This window comes from Lemur catta, chromosome 8 (genome assembly GCF_020740605.2).
Source record: "Lemur catta isolate mLemCat1 chromosome 8, mLemCat1.pri, whole genome shotgun sequence".
Lineage (NCBI taxonomy): Eukaryota > Metazoa > Chordata > Mammalia > Primates > Lemuridae > Lemur > Lemur catta.
The window spans coordinates 6238606-6246348 of record NC_059135.1 but is presented as its reverse complement, the minus strand read 5'-3'; positions in this window follow the sequence as shown (position 1 = coordinate 6246348).

Genomic DNA, 7743 nt, shown 5'->3' with positions numbered 1-7743 from the left:
CTACCTTCTCCAGCCATTGCTGTGCCCCTCAATACTCCCTGTTCCTTAGTGGATCTTCCCCTGGGCTGCTGCCCTTGTGTTCTCACCCTCGATTGGCAGGCACAGTGAGAAGGTCCAAGTCAGGATAGACCCAGAGCCAACCTAAGGAGGTAGCCAATGCTGTCTGCAGTGAGCCCTGATGTACACCCACTCAATTGTGCCGGCCTTGCTTATCTATTCCCCTTAGTGCTTTTTCCCAAGAGTGTTTCGTAGCAAGCTCCCAGCATGCCATTTTACCCATAAATCAGCATGCATCCCAAACTGATGAGGATACCAGGCCATAATTATGCCTACTGGAATTATTATAACCATAGCTCATTAGGATCACCCACTATCCAGTCTAGATTGTCTTGACTGTTGGAACGATGTTTTTTATGATTGGTGAATCTGGATCCAGTTAGCTTTGGCTGTGTAACAAACTGTTAATACTTCAAAGTTTCATGGCTTAACACAACCATCATATCTTATGGTTGTGAGTCAGCGGGCCTGGCTGGGTTGGGGATGAATGGCGGAGGGTGGCCTCTCATGCCTGGCTGTTGACACACAGTCAGCTGGGGCACGGTGGCCCAGCAAGAAAGCCAGCATCAAAGTGTAAGCCCTCGTCACTCTTGGCTCACCTTAACATACTATTGTCAAACAAGTGGGTGGCACAGGCAGCCGTGCCACAGTATGGGGCACTCCCCAAGGGTGTGGGTGCAGGGAGGGGCACCGGGGTGGCCATCTTGGTGATCGGCCCCAGTAGGGTCTACATTCTGTTCTCCCATCACCTGAGTCTATTTATTCTAGAACAGTACCTCTTGCCAACGTTTATTTAATGTCCCACACTGCATTTGGTTGACTTTCCTCCATGGGCAGACGTTTATGTCTCAAGTGGGAAACAGCCGACACGTTACTGAGTGCCAGGCTTCTGTGGACTTGCTCTAGCCCCAGGACACAGGGAAAAGACAGCAGGTGAATTCGGGCCATGGGCTTTATTTTTTCAGAGAACTAGTGAGGATGGGATAGGTAGGTATGCTTGTGAGCCTGGCAGTAGGAGGACAAGCTGTAACAGTCGGATTTCCAGTTACTTATAAGCCGTCAGCCCTGGTGGTTCCAAGAGTAAGTCAGGAGATCTCAGGGGCCACCATATTCTTAATACCCCATACGGTGCCTGGCACAGAGTGGGTGTTTACCAGTAGAACTGAATCAGTGGAAAACAAACCCAACAGCCTCAAGATGGTTCCAAACCATACCCAGCTGAAAGGAGGAAAGAGAGGGAGGAAGTCATTTAAAAATGTAAGAGTAACAAGTGTAAACATTTCATAGAAATTTCACTTTATATACATGTGTATGTCCTGGGTTGTGTTGAAAGTATATTTTTTATTTTTCAAGTTATTGAGTTGAGAGTCATGTAACATAACCTTTGTAAAGTAAACAATTCAGTGACGTTTAGTAGATTCACAATATTGTGTAACCACCACCTCTAATTCCAAAGGAAAAAAAAAAAGGGTACCAGTGCTGTTCAAACTTTTTTGATCTATAGCAGTGGATCTATCTGAAGAAAAGTATAGGCCTCTCCCCAGGAAAAGGCATGTCTACATAATTTTGCATACAACTTCAGAGGTTCACAGGGCCTGAAGCCCATCTGTGGATCCCAGGGTGAGGACCCTTGCTTTGTGGTTGTTGGCTCCAGATTGTTTTGTTGAAGCAGCCTCATCATCATCAACACCCCCTTGAGGGTGGGGCCCAGGTGGCATGACTGAGGGGTAAAGAAGCGCCCAGGACAGAGAGCCTCGCCTCCGGTGGAGGACAAGAGAAAATCTTGATCAGAATCCTTCTGCCTCTACCCTGTACAAGACTTCAGCTTCCTAAAGAACTCATCTGCGCATCTGTGAATCTTCCCGACCTGCAAGACATGACAGGCTGTGGGGTCGCCTTACACAGATGGAGAAAGGAAATAGGCCAAGCTACTTTCTCACGGTCGCAGTGGATTCATCAGTGGGCCACAGAACCCAGGACTCCAGCCTGGGGCTATTTGTACAAAAACGCTCCCACTACACAGAAACCTAGAGCGCTGAGCACCAGTCTTAGCATGATGCCTCCAGACAGACATTTGAAGTCTGTCCAGGGGTAGGACCCCAGGGTGGTGAGAGGGTTTTGATGCCCATGGAGAATGAGCACCTTTCTGCTAATCATGGAAGAATTCACAAGGGAAAGAGATTAACCTGGAGCAACGGAGAGAAGTAGAAGGGAAGCCAATTCCAGCCTAGCCATACTTTATACTGTTTCAAAGAAAAGTGGATATACAACAAGGTAGTGATTTCCCCATCCTTAAGAGCACTCAAGAACTTGTTGGGGATGTTACAGAGGAGATCCAAGTAAATGACGGAACGTGGGTGAAGTGATTTTTTAAAGGTCTCTCAATGTCTTGAGAACCCACGGGATTGCATTTATGATTTCAGATACTGCTAGCCAGCCCAACCCAAACAGTGCCTCTGTTCTTTACATTGATTGACTAAGAGATACACGTTGGAATTAAGGCAGCTTATAAAAGCCCCGATTCCCTGGCACTCTCCATAAATACCAGTTGCCTCAAACTTCTCAGGTGGTCTCTGCTTCAGTAAGGCAAAGAGAACACAAGGTTTTCATTTAGTAGCTGATGCTTAGCAGAGTGTGCCCATTTTCCTGTGTATGTGCCCTAGTAAACCCTTAAGATGACAACCCCAAAGCCCATAAGCCTCTTAGCCAAACGTCCCCACCACACCCCTCCTCCCTGCAAGCTGTGATTAGTGTTTGAAGATGAAACACGGCCTGTCGCTTTATCTCTCTGGAGGCCAGCTCCAGAGAAACAGGTATTGCTCTAGGCAGTGGTTCCTGGACCTCGGCAATTCATAGACCAGTACATTTTGAAAAGACAACGCAGGGAAAGGTTACCGACTTTTTATATTTGCCAAGTAAGGCCTTTTTTCTAAACTACTAAACACTAATTTTATTAAAAGAAAGGACATTTATGCTGCATTCTGAAATATTTGTGAGTGAAGTGTCCTGATGTCTGCATTTGCTTTCAGATAGTTAAAGAGGAAATCGAGGTAGACACAGATGCATGCATGCAGCAAAATGTTCATTGTCAAATCTTGGTGTCAGCTGTGGGGATGTATTATTCTTCCAACTTTTCTGTATTCTAAAATGTAATAATAGAATTCTAGAAATGCAAAACTAATGACAGAAAGCAGATCTGTGGTTGCCTCGGACTGGAGAGTTGGTGGAGCAGTTGACATAAATGGGTGCCAGGAAAGTTGTGGAATGTTCTATGGCTTGATCACAGTGGTAGTTACACAGCCGTGTACAATCACCAACACTCATCAAGCTGTGCACTTAAAATGGGTGGATTTTGTTGGATGTAAAGTTTTTCTCAATAGAGGGGAAGAAGAAGGACGTTTCAATACCAAAACATTGAGAACTTCCTAATCTTAAAAGGGAAATCCTTTACATTGAATAAATTTGGCTCTTAGAAAAAATTCACAAGACTGTCCTTATTTTTCTCATTTCTTCACCAAGAACAGAAAAAAGTCACCACAGCCCAAGAGTTGAGAATGGCATTTCCAAAAAAGGTGAGATCTATCCATCATGCAGTCCACCCCCAAATGTCCTCAGCTGCAAGGCACTGGCAGGTCAGTGACTTAGCTCTGCCCATCTGGGCCCTTTGGTGGCCTGGCGCCCTCGAGGCAGCAGGGGAACAGGGATTCCAGGAGTGGCCCGGGCCCTGCAGCCACAGCTCAGGCAGCCCTTGATGGGAACTGAGAAGAGCCCTAGTTACTTTTCTTTCTTTTATCTTTGTTTTGTCAAGGGAAAAATTAGCTACTCTAACATTTCCACTACACAGAGATATTGGTGAATGTTTGCTCCTTAGTGCACAGGTATGTGAACATGTGTGTGTATGTGTGTATATGTACATGTGAATAAGCATATATGCATGTGTAAGTATACATATATGTGTGTCTGTACATAACGTATACACATGTGTATTTGCAAAATGTGATCATATGACACATGGCATTCTACAACCTTCTTTGTTCAGTCACAATCTCTACCTTCCTATACCAATAATTTCATCTTAACTGTATTCAGATTTTCCCAATGGACCCAAAATGTCCTGCACATCCTGTTTGTCTAATTAAGTATCCAATCTGGGGCCACACATTACACCTGGATGTTGAGTCCCTTAGTGTCTTTTAATCTAGTACATCCCTTTTCTATGGCATTGACTTACCGATTTGTCTGGCAGCTCTCTGCTGTCATTTAACTATTCCTTGTATTTCCCATAAACTAGAGGTGAGGTCTGAAGGCTTGTGGATTCACGTTAACCCAGAGGAAACACATCACGTGTGGCTGACACTCCTGACGATGCTCAGGTTAACCCCTGGATCTGTGATGCACCTTTCGATGAGACCAGGATCCATGTGGCATCACTTTCATGGTGCCATAGGGACAGCCGTTTCCTCATGACTCTTCACCTGATGGCTTTAATACCAATGAATAATCCTTGTGTTTTAAAATATAGGTTTTGCTGTCATTCAGAAAAGGCGAGGCCAACAGACCAGGAGACAAGGGCCGTCATACAGTTTGCTCCATTCCCATGAGGAGGGACAAGCCATGCCCCACAGCCCATGGTGAAGCACTGGGGTTGGTGGAGGAGGGAGGGGAATGTGGGCCAGATTCTTTCTGTGGTTTCTGTGGGAAGGAATAGGCCAGGCAAGGGAAGCAGGCTTGAGGTGGCTGATTTGAGTAATTCGAGCCGGCTGGAGTGTAGCAGGCATCCAGTTGTCGGATACCTGTCCCTGAGGGGATTAGGTTGGCATGAGAGGGGCCCGGAGTGGAAGAGCCTGGGGAGGGAGGGTGGGGGCGTGGGCTCTGGAGGGGTTAGTTGTCACAAGGCCAGTGGTTCACTGTCGCTAGGAACTGGCCAGCCTGGGGGGTGCAGTCTCTCCAGGGTCAACAGGGCCCCAGATGCCAAAGCGTCAGAAATGCAAAACATAAAAAGGCATGATTAAGACAATCAGTTTGTCAGATGATGTTTTTCTAATTTCATCATTCCTTTCACATGTACTAGCTGGCATTCCTCTTTTTAAAATATTTTTTCCTTTGGAAATAAAACAGTTTTACCAATTTTAGGTAAAATTGAGGAATAATCACCAGCTATTACACTGTTGGAATCCAATGACTTGATTTGCTCGAAGTACATATATTGAGGATGGTGTTCTAGAACGCTGGAGATGGGATACGTACAAAACAGTGAAAAATCTCTACATCCCTGGAATTTACCTTCCAGTAAGTGTTGGGGGTCGTGGTGCAGAGAATAGACAGTAAACAAGGCAAGAAAACTGTCGTGTGGTGACTATTGCTACAGAGAAAATCACGCAGGGAGGGATAGACGTGTTGGGTGAGCTGAGTTGGTGACACCAGGGTGTATGATGGACACTAGAGTGAAGACTCAGGGAAGCTGAGGGAGTGAGCCCCTGGCTACGTGCAGGAGAGTGTTCTGGGGGAGCAAACAGAAGGGCAAAGGCCCTGGGGCAGATTTCAAGAAAAGCAGAGAGGCCAACGGAGGAGCAAAGCACGTCGTGAGGCAGAGAGCGGTGGGAAATGCGGTTGGAGGTTACTTTACGGGGCCAGCTCACGCGGGACCTGGCCGGAGCTGTCCAGCTTAGATGGAAGCCATGGAGTGTTTGGATAGCTGCTGACACCCCAAACATCAGGGGAGGCTTTCCATATCTACTTGCTTAGCTCCCAGGTCAAGTCCACCATGTGAGTGTGGCTACAGCGTCCCATCCATTCATTCCCCGGATGTTCTCGGGAGCAGGTGTTGTTCCAGGCACAGTGAAGGCAAAAGTGAAGGGCACAAGGTGACTTGGGCCCTGCCCTCATGGGGCCTGGAGTCAGGCAAGGGCAGAGGAACTAGAAAAATCTCCTAGGCAAGAGTGAAGTGCCACTGGGCCTCCAACCTGGTCCTGAAGGTTGGGGACGGCTTCCCTGAGGAAGTGACTCCCAGTCAAAATCCCAAGGGCCAAGAAGAATCAACAAGGTGGAGAGAGGAGAGGCTGGCTCCAGGCAAAGAGGACCGCAAGGTGGGAGCAGGATGTGGGCGGGAATGCAGGTGGAGCTGGCCCATTTCTGCCCGCGTCCTGGGAGCAGTGGGCGAGTGTCAGCAGGGGTGACAGGTCAGGGCTCGGAGGCTCTCTCTGCCCAGGTGTCGAGAAGGGCCTGGCGGGTAGAGAGGGATGTAGTTGGACAGTGGAGAGTCGCTGTGGTCCAGGGAAGCACAGGCGACCGTGTGGACTCACAAAGACTCAGGCTCCAGAGACGCGAGCCGGGGTGGGGAAGCCAATAGACAGGACTGACGCCATCAGTCGGACCGGGGCTGCAGGAGAGGGATGCACCTGGGTGCTTTGCATAGCACATCTTGAGGTTGACACTTCTCCTTGACCTTTTTGTTTATGTCCCCACACCCAAGGTCGCATTAGCGGCCTGCTGGGTTTAATCAAGTTTAATCAAGTCACCTGGTGATGCCAGGGGGTGAAGGGATAATCGGTCTATTTCCAGAACCCAAAGAGGTTTAGGATAAAAAGTAGCTTTGATTAGTTCTTGTCCCTCCCACCAGCCTCCCGCAGGCGCCGGATGACTCATGCATCCATGGGACTCTGTCTGGAGACAGGGGGGGTCTTGCTTAATGCTTAGAACTGCTGAAACCACCAGTTCACCATCTCAGGGTTAATCCAACCTGCTCCTTAAATGGGATTTGGCTCCTAGACATTGAGACCTGGGTGCCGGGTCTCCTCGCCAGATCCTCTACAAATCCCCGACACACGTCAGCCGAGGCCCTTGCCCGAGCCTCCGGGGGTTGCCTGGTGAGACAGGGCCAGCGTGCCTAGGACAGGGGCTGGCCGCTCCTCATCCAAGGGCATAGGGACCCTCCCCTTGCCACCCATCCCATCCCACCTGGTTGGTGACAAATCACAAGGTACGTGACCACCACGGCGTAGGGCAGGTGCGGGAAAGAGCAACCACGGGCATTTCCACATGGACAGTCTGTCCCTGTTTCACCTTTTCTGTGTGGTTTTCCGTAAGACGTGGCTGGTTAAGGGAACTGGGAATGGACTTAATTCCCGACCACTAAGATGGCCTCTGCGTTGTCTGTGAAACTTGGGAGCGGGGAAGGGGGAGCAGGAAAGGAAAGCCCTGCTTGGTGTGAATCGCAGAATAGAACTTGGGGGGTTTTAATACATTCTTGAAAACTCTATTAGTGAAGTGGTCCTGTTGTGGCTTTCAGGAACGTTTTCTGTTTAGTTGCCATGAGGCACAGTCACAATAGAACTTTAGATTCAACCTGGCTAAGTGTGACAACACCAAAGGTGCGTCAGAAAGTAAAACCTTCTCGTTGGAGTCTAGCTAGATTCCCTGCGAAATGTTTGAGGTTTACCAAGAAACAAGAAAGACTTTTCAAAAAGCACCCCACTGGCCGGGCGCGGTGGCTCACGCCTGTAATCCTAGCACCCTGGGAGGCTGAGGCGGGTGGATCGTTGGAGCTCAGGAGTTCGAGACCAGCCTGAGCAAGAGCGAGACCCTGTCTCTACTAAAAATAGAAAGAAATTATCTGGACAGCTAAAAATATATATAGAAAAAAATAGCCGGGCATGGTGGTGCATGCCTGTAGTCCCAGCTACTCGG